At 38.2% G+C, this 18,855-nt stretch overlaps 2 long non-coding RNA genes across 5 annotated transcripts; one reads left to right on the forward strand and one right to left on the reverse strand.

The window, feature by feature from the left end:
* Nucleotides 1–4,267: 4,267 nt before the first annotated feature.
* On the forward strand, nt 4,268–7,671 carry LOC110928760. Of its 4 annotated transcripts, none has more exons than XR_004888398.1 (4): nt 4,271–4,586; nt 5,315–5,466; nt 6,002–6,747; nt 6,826–7,627. It is a non-coding gene; the product is annotated as an uncharacterized LOC110928760 (long non-coding RNA). The 4 variants fall into 4 exon arrangements; XR_004888397.1 differs by having other exon boundaries at nt 4,274–4,586; nt 5,315–6,126; nt 6,457–6,747; XR_004888396.1 differs by having other exon boundaries at nt 4,268–4,586; nt 5,315–6,747; nt 6,826–7,671.
* A 1,647-nt stretch (nt 7,672–9,318) lies between these two features.
* LOC110928761 lies at nt 9,319–10,092 on the reverse strand. Its single transcript, XR_002586660.2, has 2 exons — nt 9,616–10,092; nt 9,319–9,530 (listed from the first exon to the last, which is right to left on the reverse strand). It is a non-coding gene; the product is annotated as an uncharacterized LOC110928761 (long non-coding RNA).
* Nucleotides 10,093–18,855: the final 8,763 nt, after the last annotated feature.

Genomic DNA, 18,855 nt, shown 5'->3' on the forward strand with positions numbered 1-18,855 from the left:
TATGAAGGCAAAGAATCTCCCTGCTTTATCTTTCCTCCTCGCTAGGTATGCGTCGGTCATGTTTCCGCATGGTCGGAAGTGTTTCCACAACATACCCAGTGTACAGAAAATAGGTAGGTTTGAGACATAAAAAGAGATAGTCTCTCCCCCCATCCTTATCCTCTGGTCCTTTCTCCAGCCATTTCTCCGGTCTTAGTTCTTCGTCTCTCTCTCCCATATGTCCCGGTAGAAGTGAAGTTTTTTATATGTGTTTTTGTATTGATCTCTCCCAAGTGTTCTAACCTATTACACCATACCATTGCAATCAGCTATACTACTTTCAGTGCTAGAAGTGTTAGAGCCTGTGGCAAAGTTTGATCAATCTGGATTTCATAAAGGTTCCCATTTTAAGTTTAAGACATGCTATGTTGTCAAAAGCGTAGCGAGGCGCACCTATAAAGGTTCCCATTTTAAGTTTAACATAGCAAGGTTTAGGAGGATGTATCTTGTAAGCACCAAGTTTGATCAATGGGTTTTTTTTCGAAAAAACATTGCTGAGGCGCAAAAACAGTGCAGGCGAGCAGAAAACAGAAAGTAACACACAAAAAAAACGAAACCGAGTGCGTGCAAAAACTGCATCACGCGGGCCCGGGTTTTCGGAGCTGCCTCATGCGGACACGCATGCGTTCAACCAAATTTCATCTCAGAAACTCATTTTTGCACCCCCCTGCGCGTAGGTAGGACTTGTGGAGTAGTAAAGGCTTTACCTTATAAACAACCACTCATTTTGTTTCCACACCAATGTGGGACAAAGTATTTACCACCTTTTGAGACTTTTATTCACACACCAAAAACTTACAACATATAAGTCCTAAACTTTTGCTACTAACTATTAGTTATATGATCTTAAGTGACATATATAATAGTTTTTTTTTTTTAATTCTATATGTGGAATCTTATTTATTTTCAAAGCATAACATATTTTTTATGTTTTTTCTCTATGTGTGCTTTTCTTAAAAAAAACCCACGCTTTTTTTGAGCCTTGCACCTAGGCTCCGGGCGAGGCCGATGCGCCTCGCCTGCACCTTGCGACTTTGACAACATAGGTGTTAATAGTAGTGAATAATAACGACTTATTTAGCAATCAGTATTTTGGTTATTATGAGACTCAGACCTGCTTGAACCTTACTATAATGGGTCATTTTCACACGAACCTGTTTTGATTCGTTATTGAACCCACATATATTGCCACCTCTTGTAGAGCAAGTTAAAATCTAAATTCTTTTAGGATCTTATCAGTGTAAACCAGGCAATGTTTTCTGGAGCCACACATATCGATTCTTATTGAAGTAAGGAAGTTGTGAATGTAAAGTTGCCTTCCATCTCCCTTCTAGAGGAGATTCTAAAAATGTTGATTCTTATAAGCTCTTACTCGTTTCAACCAACTCTCAGGCCCAAGCGTAGTCTGTAACTCAGACTCCACTGCTTGATCAACAAATCTTAGATTTAGGCATTTACTCACCCTTTTATTGCTCCCTGGAGCCTGTAGCAAAGTTTGATCAATCTGGATATCATAAAGGTTCCCATTTTAAGTTTAACACATGCATACTTCATTAGCACGTTTATAATATCCTGTTCATGTGATATGATAATTGTTTCAGGCCTACAACAAGCTCTTCGAGTCTCTAAAAGAGCCCGAAAAAGCACCTTTTTATCCAATTTATAGGTTTGCCCTTGTCACCTTCTATATAGTTTCTAAACATTATTTTATATTGATAAGGTTGTTCCTTAATATGACATTCTTGTGATTTGCATGATTATACCGTTGAGGTGTTTACATAGAATCTCAAAAGTTCATCTTCTTCAACGTTGGATGTGGAACTAAGGATGCTTCACATTAACGATGATGATGATGAACAAGAACCTGAAAAGAGACCAGAGTTGATTACCCTGAACAATTACTTGACTACGAAATCTCACACAGAAACAACTCTATGAGTTCATACAGGATTTGATTCGGCTGTTCTTGAAGGTATGTCCGATATCCGGTTTAACCGGTATAACCGACTGGTTCATACCGGTATTTAAAACATTGGCAGGAAGTCTGAGGATCACGGATCCTTATTATTTCACAACTTCACTAACAATTGTTTTCTGTATATTCTCATGATAGTATGCAGGTCATGGACGACATGGACCAAGTCATGGCGAGAATCTCGGTACATATTCGTTGAAGATGCTGCACGTGTTGAATTAGCTCAACGTAAACTAGCTTAGACGTGGTCACTCTAATTTTTCGGACTTAGTTGTTATTTCCATTTAAAGGGGTTGATCAAGTGTTTCGATAGATAGATTGTTATTAGCAGAAACACACACATTCTCTTGAATATCAGCACTCGAATACACACTCACATTAGCAAACATTGTACCACACTTGATCAACATCCGAAGTTGTAGACATTTTTGTTCAATATACTTGATAGTGATAGTTTTCACTATCCGTGGTTTTATGCCGGAGATCTCATAAGAATCAAGGGTTTTTTCCTCGTACAAATCCTTGTGTTCATTGTTCTTAACATTTCACATTTAATCATTCACTTATTCAACATACAAGCACACTACCTCACAAAATCAGATTTTGTTACATTATCCTTTGTTAGATTTTTGACCAAAACAGGGAACTACATAGCTTGACGGTGAGTTTGAATGGACCGACCTATGTTTTGATGATTTTGGAGATTTGTGTTTGTGATTTGGTTATATGGTATTTCGTGGTTCCTTATGTTTTGTATACGAAGATTTTAGAGATATTAACGCTTTGTTAAGATTAATGAACACAATGATTGTTGTGGTTCTGTACTTGTCAAACAGAGTTCATTTGATAGTGATGGAACTGTGACTGCGGTTTGTCATCTTCTTTTAATTTGTTGCATGATTTGGCAGACCATTGCAGCCAGTGATTTGCATCAGTATCAACTGTCAACATCATCATGGAGTCTGGGTATCCATCTTTGACAACAAAACCAATTTCAGCCATAGTTTACGATATCAAGGCCCAAACAAAGTGAAACTGAAAATGATAACCAAATAATTTTTATATTCATCAATCATTATAAGAATCACTTTTGTTAGCACATAATAACTGTATACTCCTCAAAATCTCATCATAGAAAACAGAACAAAAAACTCGAAATTACTATTAGATTCAACTCAAGAATTCAGTTCTTGAGATGTTTTTGTTAGAAAATGTGTTTCTTTACAACTTTACGAACCAAACATAATTTTACTAATCCAAAAAACATAAACACTTACAATTACTTTAATACATTCTAATTTCACTAATAAATTTATTTTTATTTTGATCTGTATCCCACTAAATCTTGATAGATAGATAGACAGACTTGTAAATATTGGGGACATGTTCTTGGTATTCTACTCAAAGATGTTATGTGCGTATTTAAGTTATTAACCGCACATTCTTATTGAATGAATCAGTTCCAGAAATTATGTGTGTATGTATTGTGGATTTTATTTTTAATTTTTTTTTCATTTTTTACAATCTTTATATATATATTCTAAAAAAATTTAAGTTTTTTTAATTTTTAGATTTTTTTTTAAATTTTAATTTTTTTCGCTTTTTAATTTTTTTATTTTTATAGCTTTTTTGATTTTTTATTATTATCGATTATACTGAAACGAACCCCTCCTGACTTATTTTTTCTTCTATCTATCTTTACCCAAATCCATCCTAAACCAAATCAATCATGACCTAACAACCGATCCAATCCAACCCATTCATTTTGTATCTCTAATTTGAACCTTGAATGTCTGCCTCTTCATGTCCCTTTCTTCGCTCCTAAAAACCCACCTAGAAATCAATTTCTTTGATATTCGGTTTGGCTTAGCTTTTCAAAACAACTTATGGCTTTTTGAGTTAATAAGTCATAATGAACTGATTTATTAACTTTTCCTCTCACATAATAATTTCATGTCAAACACCTTTTTTACTTTTCAAAAAGTTAACTAATAAATCATTAATCCCAAACACCCCCTTAACTCCGTCGCTCTCATCTTCAGATACCAAAACCTGAACAGAGGAAATTTTCTGATATAGTGGGTGTTTGGGATTCCTTCTCAAAAAGGACTTTTGAGCTCAAAAGGACTTATTAACCTACTAAAAGTTAAAAGAAATCCCAAACATCATCTAGAAAAGGACTTATATATCTAAAAGGAATCCCAAACACTATGTGAAAAGGACTTATATATGCAGTTTTTTGCCTTCAAGAAGGAGAAGTCAATAAGTAAGAATTTTTTACTTATTGCTTCTCAAAAGTCCTTTTGAGTGAAAAGTAATCCCAAACATACCCATACAGTCAATAGAACCTTTAACCTTTTTGTGAATACCCACAAATTGATTTCTTCCATAGCCTATTTACCTTGGTCGCTCTTATCTTCATATTCTTCGGATACCAAAACCCTAGAAGGGGAAAATTTCTAATCTGCTGTTAATAGAACCTCCATCTTCGGTGTCAAGCAAGATTTCATCGATAAATGAAAGGAACTAAGCAGCTCGGTGTATTAGAATCTAGTGAGACACTAATTCATTTGTATGTATCGTTGTTCACTTATCAATTGACTTTTGTTCCAGCTTTGCTTGGTTTGGTTTTGTGCGAATTTAGCTGTTCTGATAACCTATATTTATCCTACTTGAGATTCTAGGTCAAAAGCTGTGGAACATATTTGTAGTGTTTTGAGTTGTATGATTACATGAATTTATCTTAGGCACTGCTAATTCGTTATTGTCTGAGGTACAAGTTGGTCAATGAGCTATACTTTCATGGTTCACATGAATATGTATTAAGGCTCATAGGTTTCATTTGAATGTTTGCTTGATTGAGCCTGAACTTGAATGAATTCATAGAAATTATTAGTATGAATTAATGGCTTCAAGTTACTAACATGTATCACTTAATTCTTGTAATTTTATTTATGCCATTCTGTATCTATTAGTAATTTATGTACTCAATTTTTCACCCTAACACACCAGTCATGTTGCATCCTAAGAACCTCTACTTTGAAGTTTGATCACACGCTTGACAGTGATTTTCTTACAACCTTGCACTTAATATTGCAATTGGCCTTTATGAAGGATTAAGGGAAGAAATAGAACAGATGTAGGAGGCAGGAAAAAGTGAATTCACATATTGGAAATGTGTTGCGTTCCTTATAGGTGTCTCATGGTGTTGGCAACATGTACTTTCAGTTCTTAGAAAATGTGTATTCAATCTTTAATATGTTTTTGTATTTCTAATAAGGTGTTGTTTTTATTTGATAGGAACTTGCATGCTATATGGGCATAGAGCTTGGAAAGGTTGACATAAAATGTTTTGGTGATGGAGAGATATATGTCCAATTGTGCGAGAGCGATAAGAGGGTTTGATAATGATAAATTCCTGTCGCAAAGCATCTGCTAAAACCATTACTGCGGTTAGCCACCGTGGCATTTTCAAGACCAGATAATTTGAATAATTGTATTTGCATAAACATCAAACAACTGAAGCAACCGGATGCAAACCTAAGCAGAGCACTACGTTTAGTCTTTTAATTTTGACACATGTTTCCATAATTCAACCGAATTTACTGCAAACCTTAACCCATTGTTTAATTTTTTACTTCTATCTTGATATAATGACAAATAATGGCAGTTAGCTTGTGTTTGTTTATTATTGAACATAAATGTCTTCATCGGATCCATCTTTCTTCAGATTTACTAGACCTTACTTTAAGTTGACATTTGCATATAGGAAGTATATGTTAATGTATTGGAAAATGAGGAAAGCGAATGACTAGCTACAACATACTTAAAACAAAAATAAAGAACGAATAATCTCTACAACAAAACTTAGCTTAACTGACACATAGTACCAGATTATTTATTACTGCTAAAAGTTGTGTAATAGACTGTGTGGTTATGGTTGTTAAACATGCAACTTATATTTATTCTCTTTCATTGATGGTTCAGACTCAAGGGCGAGAATCTATTGCATGTAAACCGAAGCAGGAGCAGATCGAGTTCTTGCTTGTGTTCTTCATTTAGGGCAATCGATGTGCTATTTTGACCTTCCAGTTGATCATGTTCATGGTCAGGTAATGGGTATGATCTATTTGATAGTTTCTATAAATATAGTCATGCAACACAAAGTATAAGATAATAGAAAGTCACCTTGGTTAAATCTGCATCGATGTTAACTTGCCTACCGAGTTATCACATCTATGGTTTTATGTCGTAAAATGTAAAAATATGTTTTTACAAATGTTTTATTGAATTAGAGAAAAATGCCCGGATAGTCCCTGTGGTTTTGCATTTTTTCACCTATACTCCCCAACTTTCTAAAATTACCTGAATAGTCCCCAACTTTTCATTTTTTGTTCCCGGATAGTCCCTGGGTCTAACTTCAGTTTGTTTTCTCTGTTAAGTGGGTGTGAAATGACAAAAATACCCTTTCCTTTAAAAGGCCAAACCACAGGGACTATCCGGGCATCTTCTACATTTTTAGAGAAAAAAAAACCCCACCACCACACTTTCCGGCGAACTTTTCCGGCGAAATTACTTTCCGGCGACTTTAAATCTTGAACGCGAGTTATTCCGGCACCGCCGCCTTTCCGGTGAACTGACTTCGACCACAAATACAAAAGTGTTGATTTCTCGTTCCCTTCGTTACCAGATGAAAACGATGACATGACTGATCAACATAATTCTCAACTCAGGTTTGTTTAAAAAATCATTACTTTCTAAAGACAAAATCACAGAATAACAACATAACCTTTGTTAACCGTTTTGATCAGGTTTCAGTTAATAAGAGTGCAAGCAAGAGGCTATGGGAAAATTGCAAATGGCTTGAAATGTTCGAAGGTGTTCGTGTTGTCATCTTCTGTGTTTCGTTGAGTGATTTTGATGAGTATGCCATTGATGTAGATGGGAATTTAGTCAACAAAATGTTGCTAAATAAGAAGTTTTCCACAAGCATTGTGACACACCCGACTTATGATCAAATGGAGTTTCTTCTGGTACTAAACAAATTCGATGTGTTTGAGGAGAAACTCGAACGGGTTCCTTTAACTTGCTGTGATTGGTTCAGCGACTTCCAGCCGATAGTTAGCCGAAACAGCCAGAATAAAAACATTAGCAGCAACAACATTAATCATAGCCCTTCAATGGGACTAATGGCTTCACATTACGTCGCTGTGCAGTTCAAGAAGCTATCGATCACTGAGCGTAAGCTATTTGTTTCAGTGGTTAAGGGATTGGAACAAAACAGTGTGGATCAAACACTCGAGTATGCAAAGGAGGTACTTATCTGGGATGAAGAAAAACCTACCTTTAACTTCAATGAATACGCAATTTATAGCACGGATACAGGTTCTAATTCCGAATGATCATCCTCGGATTAAAAAGGAGTAAGACAACATTGTACAGAAAGACGAGAACAACCATGTGTTTTTTTCATCAATTTAGTTTGATTTGTAGGCGATTGGTTGGTTTAGTTGTATTATATGATTTCAAAACGATTCGGATTGATTTAGATAATACCAATGTATGTAACCCGTATTGTTTGTTTGTATGACTAGCAAGTGAAATCTTGATCAACAAATACTTTAATAGTAGATACAAAAATAGCAATCTTGATCAAACAAGTTGAGTACTTAATGGTGGATACAAAAAGTAGTAATTTTGATCAACGACAACTTAAGAACCAGATCTACATATAACATATGCCAACACAAAGAACATCTTTGTCGTTGTGATCCTCTCAATAACCAAGACATCCCCAACCTTAACACCATTGTGTTCAACAGAAGTCAGCCAATCATCCTTCCCCAAATAACGGCAAAGATGAAGTTAGTTACACTTACCACTCCGCGATTAGTAAGATGTGATTGATTTATATAAACCATGAAGGGTTTATCACTTTTGAAATCAGCTTTACCCTTTTCAAAGATGTGTGTATTTGTGGTCGAAGTCAGTTCACCGGAGAGGCGGCGGTGCCGAAATAACTCGCGTTCAAGATTTAAAGTCGCCGGAAAAGTTCGCCCGAAAGTGTGGTGGTGGGGTTTTTCTCTAAAAATGTAGAAGATGCCCGGATAGTCCCTGTGGTTTGGCCTTTTAAAGGAAAGAGTATTTTTGTCATTTCACACTCACTTAACAGAGAAAACAAACTGAAGTTAGACCTAGGGACTATCCGGGAACAAAAAATGAAAAGTTGGGGACTATTCAGGTAATTTTAGAAAGTTGGGGACTATAGGTGAAAAAAATGCAAAACCACAGGGACTATCCGGGCATTTTTCTCATTGAATTATGTATTATGAAAGACATAACATAAGACGCAAAACCAAAAATAAATGGTTCACTCCATTCCAACTATCATCATTACACTAAAACTACTCTAGATTTTTTCAATTATCATCATCTTCTTTTCTTATGGTATCTGTGTGATTTTCATCTTCTTTTGATACTACAGAATTCATGGGTCCCTATGGTCAGTTATGATACTACAGAATTCATGGGCCGACCTTATGTCAAATCCTATTGTATAGTTATGATTCAGCAACAGTAGTTTCTAGTTTACTCATGTTCATATTCAACATCTTGTTTTGACAGATACTCATTTTGGTCACAGTCTGTTTTAACTCAAAAAAAACCCATTTTGGCCCAAACCGGGTATGACCCGTCACCCGTCAACCAGACCCACTGTTTTTGCCAGTATACAAAATATGTACTACAAAATATATGAATTTTCGAGGGCTGTTTGGACTAAGTTTAAAGTCATGACTAATTTTACTTTTGCGCCGGATTCTTGCAACTGCTGTTTACTTATGTTGAACAACTTACAGGGACCATACGGATTTGGTGTCTTATTCAGCAATCGGTGTTGGCTGCTACTGTGTATTTTATCTAATCAGATTATAGATGTTGTCCGTATGAGACTTATGGGGCTTTTTTAAGCATTCTATGGGATAGCTTCAAGCCTGAAGGCTGTTGGTCTTTATGATCAGTTCAGTTAATAAACAGAATGGCTTTGTTAACTGTTTTGTTTAACTTGAACCGCCTGTGGTTTTAAGTTTAGCATAGGGGGTGTTTCGGATTCCTTTTCAATTTCTCCTTCTTAAAAACTACACTAACAAAGGGCAATCAAAGGGCTGCTGATAACCATCAGCAGTTTCTAATGTATGGCTTTTAAAAACTACACAAACAACATCTTTGTAAGTCTCTTAACATCACCTAATGCACTTAATAAATCATTAGATTACTAAAAAACCCTATTTCTCTAGAAACACATATACCAAAATCTCAGACCACCATATTTATTTCACCTTATTTACAAACACATATTAAGTTGATTATCTATAAGCAAATAAAAAACAATGCAATAATATTTGTAGGAAATTGTTTCATTGTAACGAATATTTTACCAAGGCATTAACAATAATGATCTTTGTCACTAAACTGATTTATTCAAATAATCACAAAGCTTCCTTCAATAACCTTTACCCTGCACATACACTTCACAAATTCAGTTCATAAACTACATGAAATTAAAATTAAAATTAAAATCTCTCTATAAAAAGTCCACTTACCAGAGAATACAACCAGATCTACAATGGAGAATGAAAGGGATCTGGTATGCCTTTATAGATTTCACCCAATCACCCGAGACTCAATGTGCAGAAAAGGAAGCCAAATTCAAAGAGAGATCCGTGTGAATTCTTCTATATACCGTCGGATTAGGTTTAGAAATCAAGCACCACCGTAGGATCTGTGTTTCTTGTGAGAGATTTGTGTTTCTTGAATAGGAATTGGATTTTTATGCAAAGATGTGACTATGATATGTGTTTCAGTCAGAAAGTGAGATACAGAAGTGTTGTTTTGGGTTTTTTGAAACCTAGCTCGAAATGGAATGAATACAGAGGGATAAAGAGGGAAGGAGGAAGAAGAAGATGATGATGAAAGGGAAAGAATGGTGGAGAGCGTGTGAGAATTGAAGGTCTGATACTTGCAGGAAGAGAGAAACACATATTTTGTCTTTGTGTTTGATATTCTATCCAGCCTATGCGTATGTTTTAGGTTTGATTTTTTTGATTTAAATCAAAATTTTGAGAAATTGACACCTAGGATTAAATTAGGGTGGGGGCTTTATATGATTACACGTAGGATGATAAGATTTTGCTTTATTATATTTAGAGATTTCTCTCCTCTCCTTCTGTCTCTTTATCTTGCTCTTGCTCTCTGTCTCTCTAATTTCCACTACACAACCACCACCACCACTGCCTACCATCTTCATCCAACCAAACACCAAAAAACACAGTTCTTTACCCCCAATTCAGACATACCCTTTTCAATTACCTAAATCAGTTTCACCCAATAATCAATCATCATTTTTTATTTATCCACTATTTATCGATCGAATCGAATAACAGGACCGATAATCAATTAATTGGTGGATAGCTGTTGAATTTCACGTTTCTATTTGGAATTCCCCTTTGCAACTGTAGCATATCTCTTTTCTCTTTTTTCCCATTTAAAAAATAAAATAAAATTGGAATAGTATCTATTGCAGATTTAGTAAGTGTTGAAGTAAATAACATTCATTTGAGTGCTAGATCACTCTGCTCAGTAATATGTACTGTTGAGATTGATATGGGTGTCGTAACAACTCCAAATTGCATTGGATGTTACAGGCCAGAAACAAAGACTTGAAATCCTCTGCCTCTGCGCTTGATTATTTTGATTAGGTTTCCTCCTGTTTCACTTAACATAAAATTTTAACCTGGTTAGTGTTAAAGGACGCATTGTGTAATGAGTTTTACAAATAAATGATTGTTACTGTAATTATTAAATTAAAGGGCGTTCATTGCAATCCGATACAAACATAAAGGACAAACATAAAGGACGAAATGTGTAATTTACCCTTCTAATTTTGTTCTCACTTGGGTTACTTCTTAGACAATAAAAGGTGTTACCTTTGTCTAAAATTTCTTGTACGCTGACTTGATAGTGACTTTTCTTGGTGATTATGCTTGCACCTATATATTGATTGAACGGAGCATGCCAACACATTTTGAATATTACATATAGTCATTTGTTCCAAAATTTTCTTGGGAAGTTAGTTACAAAATTTGTTCCAAACAAGCATCAGGTGGCTCACATCTTTACCAAGAGTCTTCCATCTTCTCAGTTCAATATTTTTCGGGATATGCTTCGCATTGGTCCACCACCATTCAGCTTGCGGGGAGATGTTAGACAATAGAAAGTTTATATTTTACATTGCCTAATCTTGTATTCTTGTGGTACTTAAGTGTAACATGTATATCTATATATTTGCCTTTGTAACTCATGTGAAGATCATCAGAAATAATAAACTCTTCACTTTCACAGTCATCATATATGATATTATTACAAAAAAAAAAACACTTAAAATAAGGCTAATAATATCTAACTTGTGGAAGAATCAATCCTTTTGACCCATATCATTTATCAGACTTTTTTGAACTGGTGCTATTAGCCAACACAACCTAATTCTTATACTATAACAATTAGGTTAGATGCTTGTGAACAGCAGAAAAACTGGCCATGCTATAGATCTTATTTACCATAATGCCATAATTCCGTTTTGGTCAAATAGAGAAAGAGGACTAGAGAATCCGTTATCTATTATCTATAGTTTTATAAATTGGTTGCGTGCTTGGTTGCGATATTTTTCTTTAAGTTATTTACTAATGATACATTGGTTTATTTTGTTGCATTCACGAACTATTATATGTTTGTAATAAGTTAATAGTTTAAAAAGTACAAAAAAGTTTTAGTTTTAACCCGGCTCTTCTATCGTTCAAATACCTTTTTATTTGGTCTTCTTTATATGAAAAATATAACTAAATCGAAGTTATGTGCCATCACATATATATTATAAATAGTATCTTTGTTGTAATATACTTATAGCTAGTAATTTTACCCGCCGCACGTTGCGCCGGCGTACCCGACTTGTTCCAACTAAATTTACGATGAAACGTACGGTCACTAGAATTTACACGGTCGAATGAAAACGTATTATATTTTACCCGAACAAAATCTATGTCGAAATGTACATCAACTCGAAAACGTGCATATGTGGCTACCAAGCCAAATTTACATCGAAAGTTAGACCAAATTAAAGATAAAAAAAACGTACTTGTCACCAATGCGGCGGATTTAAATGAAAACTAACTTAAATTAATACCGTTGAATCGAAACGTTCCATCTTTGAAAAATATCTTTGCTAATTCCACCTGGAAAATATACATTCTTTTACCATGTAAATGAAATAACCAAAATGCAATGTCAACATATGTATTATGTACATTAGCATAGATTAGTATAGATTATAAACAATACCTTTGTGTAGAGGGGCATGTTGCTAGGATCTGACTATGAAGACGCTGTGCAAGCATCAAAGACAAAAATATGTGTTCCCATCAAGCAAAAACCATGCATTATATATTAATAACACATAAGGAAAAATAAACTCTCATCACAGACCTGGTAACTCGGTAACCTCAAACGATTTTACCATAACCTGTAGCAAATAATTAAAAGGCATATGTTTGTCACTTAATGGTTGAGTTTTCCAAGCTTCTCAGACGCCGCGTCATAAAACCTCGAGGTGTTCAGATCCTTTCATATTCAACCAGATCTGACCGAGGAGCTGCTCAAATCTGACCAATGGATCGAGTGACTTTTCCATACACACAATTTTTTTTTCTTTTCAACATTTTTTCCCAGTCAACCAGACCCTATTTCAGTAACCAAAAGGACTAAAGTCTAAACCACCATCGCTAACTTAAATTGTAACCTCAAAGCTAACAATGAAGTGAACAGATTCACGAAGGCTCAGAGAAAGCAAAAGGACCAAGCCAACATGGCTGCAATAGGGGTTGCAGGATCCTCCATAGCTGCCACGCCATGGCGGCGTATCGACTTTATTTTGATAACTCATCACAGCCTCCAACCATAGCCAAACACAAAATACAAACGCTGTTCGGTTTAGGTTTTTATCAGTTGGCACCAAATCTTATGCGTGGCTGACCGCCAAAATCACCCAATAAGAGACAAACACCCAATGTAGACATTGTTCAAAACGTTTGTTTTCTAATAGTATGATAATGATAATAAATATTTTAACTATTAATAAATATATATTAAAGAAGACAATATAGGTATGCCCCAAAACGAATGATTTAGCGCTTATCATCAAAAAACCTAAAGGCCCTTTGTCAACACCATCGTCGGACCATACTTCAGATTTAGCGTTAAGCAGCGCAAACCGGAAAGGCGCTCCGAATCGTCATCATCGGAGCGTTTTCCACAACCAAAGCCAACAATTTAACATTTACAATCGCAGACCCCGAAGGCCCTCCGTCGACCGTTCAGCTCAGTAGAGAACCCGAGAGCTTTACGGGGCGCTAAACTGGGTAGGTATATGCAAACTAAAAACATCACACACCATTTTAAGAGCAGGTAAAGGCTCCACCTTTGCCTTTAAACACTTGGTAAAAAAAACTACCTAATATTGTAATATCTCAACAACCACATGAGATACAGACCTCAAAAAGTCAAAATCAAATTGGCTTGACACCATCATTTGTCAATGTCAAGTTCAAAATCCCTGTATGCATCAATTTTAAGATCCATTATCAAATCAACTCTTGAAAGAAACTTTTATGATCTACTTTTAACTCTTTCTAATTGACATACCCTATAAGCATTAGTAATAGATTAGATAAATTATGCTGATCCAAGGTCACTCAGGGATAGCAACCTGCTCATCACATAAGATTGATACTGGTTATAGTTTTGATAATCCAAAAAAAAAAAAACTAAAACCAGTTCAATGGTGAATGAAGCAGTAATTTCATCACCAAAGTTAGTGATTTCCAGTAATCAATTAAGACAATCTACCCTTGTTGTGAAGAAAAAATGTGGAAATTGAATTCAAACCAACCTATCAAAGTACGACATCATGATAATAACTGTTCATCAAGTCATGCAGCCTTAACTTATACCTGAGGTCGCCGTCCACCATCACCGGAACCCTGGTTTGCTTGTGGCCGGAATACTCGTCGGACCCCTTTTATTCATCTTTTGGAACTGTCGCCGTTAACATTCTTAGGGTTCCCAGAAAAACCCTAAACTCGCCGCCAGAGTGCCTCCTGCCGTCATCTTCTTCAGCCTCAGGAATCGCCCCAGCCGCTTCCTTTCCTCTCCGTCAACATCACAGACACACCGTCTCTCCGTCACATGATTCCGCCACCACGGTAGTCCAACGGTGGATGCTTTTGTAGAAGCTAGTTCTTGTTTTTGATTACAGAGAAACAGAGGAGAGAAAGGGGGTTAGGTTTTTATCAGAGTTTGGTCATGTTTTTGTAGAGATTATTGTGAAATTGTAAGCATATTTGAAGATTTGTAGAGATTGTTGTGTTCTTGATCTGATTGAGGAGAGGAGGTTGCATATTTGTAAGAGTTTGGTTTGTTATATTTGTGCAGGAGGAAGAAGGAGAGGCAAAGCCGGTGGTAAACCCACCGACTTTGTCTTTTAAGATAGTATATAATATTGTAGAGGTATGGTCTCAAATCCTTGCCTACATGGCAAGGACCACACCACTTTTTCATCCTACAGGGTGCACACATCAGCAAGCAAATCCAGAAGCTTCTAGAAGCTTCTGGAATATGACAACGTGGCACCAAAGATGCTCCCTCCGACAAAAAGGACAAACGTGCCATCATTCATCAAACGCCATGAAGGCCTGTAACAAATCAAGGAGCAGGACTGACATCAGCAGTACGACGTTCCCAACATGAGCAAATACAAGTGCGCCACGTGTACCACTACCCTGACCACAGCAGAGGAGACCAAGAGGATATTCCCCTTGGTCGGGCAGCTGGCGTCCTTTAACAGTTGGCTACACTGCTCCTCCCTCTTCCACCACCCGGCTATAAATAGGACCCTTCATCATTCAGGTTGAATCATCTTGCTCTCTATACTCTCACATCATACACACACGGTTTATTCCCCTCGGAACAGTACTTATTCTCACGCTGGAGCATGGTTAAGAGGGAAACCCCCATATTCCCCTCTTAACGAGACTAACGGTGTTGCTGTTTTGCAGGATCTTAGTCATTTCACGAGCAGAGAAGGAGATTGAAACCACAGAAGAGACAATCCAACGGATTAACCTAAGTGTTAACCTGTATTTCATCATTGGCGCCATCCGCATTTTTGCAAAACCACCCTCATCTCTTTCCTCTTTGAAATAGCAGAAACAAACCCTCCCTACCAGGTGGACGGAGAAGTTTCTTCTTTTGAGCTTATTTCGGACACCACACACGTCCAAAGAGCCCAAAGGAACGAAACAATCCAAGAAGGGCAGGTGAATAATGAGTTCCCGGACATCTTTGGAAGTGCCTCCAGAGTTGTCAGCCAAAACACTACTGGAGCCACTTTCCAACCACCATCCAGGCTCATCACCCAAATCACTAATGGAGCCACTTTCCAACCCTCGTCTGGGGTAGGTCAGCAAACACCCCCACTAGTGCAAACACCAAACCTTGGAGCCAGCCCTTCAGCTCCATCGGAACAAGCACAACTAAATTTCTCAGCACTTTTGCGGCTACCTAAAGGAAAAACTTTGGCTTCATGGTATGCCGAACAAATGGCGTCTCTAAACCTTGTCTATACACAGCTCAGCGCGCAACAGGCTTTGCTCCAGGCACAAGCCAACCAATCCGCCTTTATTACCCCACCGCAAAGGTCCCTGAGCACCCATATACCTCAGCAGGCCAATGCGTGGAAGTTACGCCCGGATAAAGCACCAGTACTAAGCATCCGAAGACCAAGCGCGCACGACACACGCGACACATATGGCGAAACCGAAACCAACTATGTGCAATATGCCCATCCACAGAGAAAGCCAGTACAAAGTCATCTGGGCGCGCGTAACATGAACACTGAATGGGACGACGAGGAAGACGATCCGACATACAAGGAGAAAGCACAGTGTTCAGCAGACTACACCCAAAGCATGAGGCATACAAGCCTCACAAGCGCGCAGGTTACAACCCCAAAGCAGAGCATGATTACACCTTAAGCTATCGTCCAGACGACATGGCTGAAAACTCAAAATTTATCAAAGAGATTGCCACAACTGCTATCGACAAAACGAAACTGCCACACAACGTGGGCAAATACAACGGTTTGACAGATCCCGACGATCACCTCCAAGTTTTTAATGGCGCAAGAGCAACAAGTGGATGGAATTTACCAACTTGGTGCCATCTCTTCGCTCACACCTTCGTCGGCGCAGCACGCGTTTGGTTTGACAGCCTACCAGCAGGAAGGATCAAATCATGGATCGACTTTCGAGACAAGTTCCTCGCACACTTCTCCTAGCAGCGAAGGCACACCAGAGATCCAGCTGATTGCTTAAACATATGGAAAAAGGATCATGAAAGTGTGGAGGATTTCATAACCAGATACAACAAAGAATGTCTGGAAATTAGAGATGTAGGTGAGAAGATGATGCGCGCGCATTTCATGAGGGCAGTAAAATGTGACGATCTGATCAAACGGTTAAAAGGAAGGGACGGAGGACCCAAAGATTGGGAAACCTTCATTGAGGCGGCAAAAACCATTGCGCAAACTGACAAACAGTTGACCGATGATGACAATCGTCAGCGTAGGTACAACCATAACGACCGCCACAACAAGAAAGGCAAAGGCCAATCATGGAGAACATCCACCCACAGAGAAAGAAGCCCAGTAAAAGAGGACGCGCGCCATACAATCAATCAGATCGCTCACCGAAAAGAAGTCAAAAGGGAAAACAGAGAAAAACAGTGGACGCCTCTAACAAAGACCCCTTCAGAGGTCTTGTCAACTGAGAACCACCAGTTCAAGCCACCTCTACAAATGCGAAACAAGAGGGGTCAAGACACAGGCCACTTAACCGACGACTGCTTCAGCCTAAAGCAGGAGACCGAAAGGGCCTTAAGACACGGAAAGCTCACTCATCTGGTAAAAGGTGGAAAGCGCGACTACCGCCAGATTCAAAGAAGAGAAGAAGGGCCAGACAACAAAAAACTCCGGAAACTAGAAACCCATATGGTTCAAGGGGGTCCACGAAGGCCAAGAAAGAATTATAACAAGCGCACACAAGATGACTCATGGCGCGAAAGACAAGTTGTTTTCCCTGTTGTAAGAGGAGGCCCAAGAGAAAAGAGACCCATAGTCATCTCTGGGGTAATCGGTCATTATCAAACCGACTACATTTTTATCGACCCAGGGAGCACCGCGGACATTATATACGAGCAATGTTTCAATCAATTCGACCAAGAAGACAAGGCGCGCTTGGAACCAGTTGACTACCCACTAACTGGTTTCTGAAACGAAGTAGTCTTTCCTCTCGGCCGGATATCCTTCCCGGTGCTACTTTCAGACGGAAGGAATTCAAGAACAGAAGAGGTCACGCTCATGGTACTACCAGCACACTCAAGACACAATATTCTCCTAGGAAGAGAATCCCAAGGAGACTTTAGCATGATTTGCTCCGCGCCACACTCAGCTATCGGATTCCCAACAGAAACAGGGGTAGCGATAATATATGCAAGCAAAGAAGTCCTAGCAACAGATGAAATTCGACCAGCAAAAGCAAGCAAACCAGCACCGCGCACAGAAGTCGAAAAATGGGTGTTAAATAGTGCATACCCAGAACAAACAGTTACCTTGGGCCCCACAATGTCCGATCTTACGCGCGCGACGCTTAAAAAGTTGTTATCCGAAAACATGGATGTATTCGCCTGGAAACCAGCTGACATGGTGGGTGTTCCACGGCACATAGCAGAACACCGATTAAATGTCTCAGAAAGTGCAAAACCAGTGGTACATGCCAAACGCCACTTGGGAGATATAAAACACGACGCTATGCAAGAGCAATTCATGGAACTGTTAAATGCTGGTATCATCAGAGAAGTCCGATACCAAACTTGGGTGGCGAGCCCCGTAATGGTACAGAAATCAAATGGCAGCTGGAGAATGTGCGTAGATTACAAGGACTTGAACAAGGCATGCCCGCGTGACTGCTACACCTTACCAGATATCGATGAGAAGATCGACTCTCTTGCAACATTCAGATGGAAATGTTTCCTAGACTGTTACAAGGGGTACCACCAAGTACAAATGGCCATCCAAGACGAGGACAAAACAGCATTCTGTACGCCGACAGGGCTATACTGTTACACCAAAATGCCTTTCGGTCTAAAGAATGCAGGGGCGACCTATCAGAGACTGATGAATGAAACCTTCAGTGATGCCATCGGTAAGTACATCGAAGTGTATATGGATGACTTAGTCATCATGAGCAAAGAGGAAGGTAAGATGCTGGTGAATATTCAGAAGACATTCGACACACTGTGCGGAGTAAGCATCAAGCTAAACCCTGCGAAATGTTCTTTCGTCATGGAAGAAGGGAAGTTCATGGGTTTCATTGTTACGAAGGACGGTTTTAAAGTAAATCCCGAAAAGGTGCAAGCAATCGATAGAATGCCTTCACCATTGACTATCAAGGAGATGCAGAAATTGGCATGTCGGTTAGCAGCGCTCAACCGCTTCCTAGCCAACCACGCAGCTAAATCCTTCCCGTTTATCAAGACACTCCGCAATTGCATGAAAAAAAGTCAGTTTTAGTAGACTCCGGAAAATGAAGGATTGTCTCATAAGATTACCAATATTAACGGCGGCAGTTAAAGGAGAACCCTTGGTATTATATCTGTCAGCATCTGACAAAGCAGTT

This window comes from Helianthus annuus, chromosome 3 (assembly GCF_002127325.2).
Source record: "Helianthus annuus cultivar XRQ/B chromosome 3, HanXRQr2.0-SUNRISE, whole genome shotgun sequence".
NCBI lineage: Eukaryota > Viridiplantae > Streptophyta > Magnoliopsida > Asterales > Asteraceae > Helianthus > Helianthus annuus.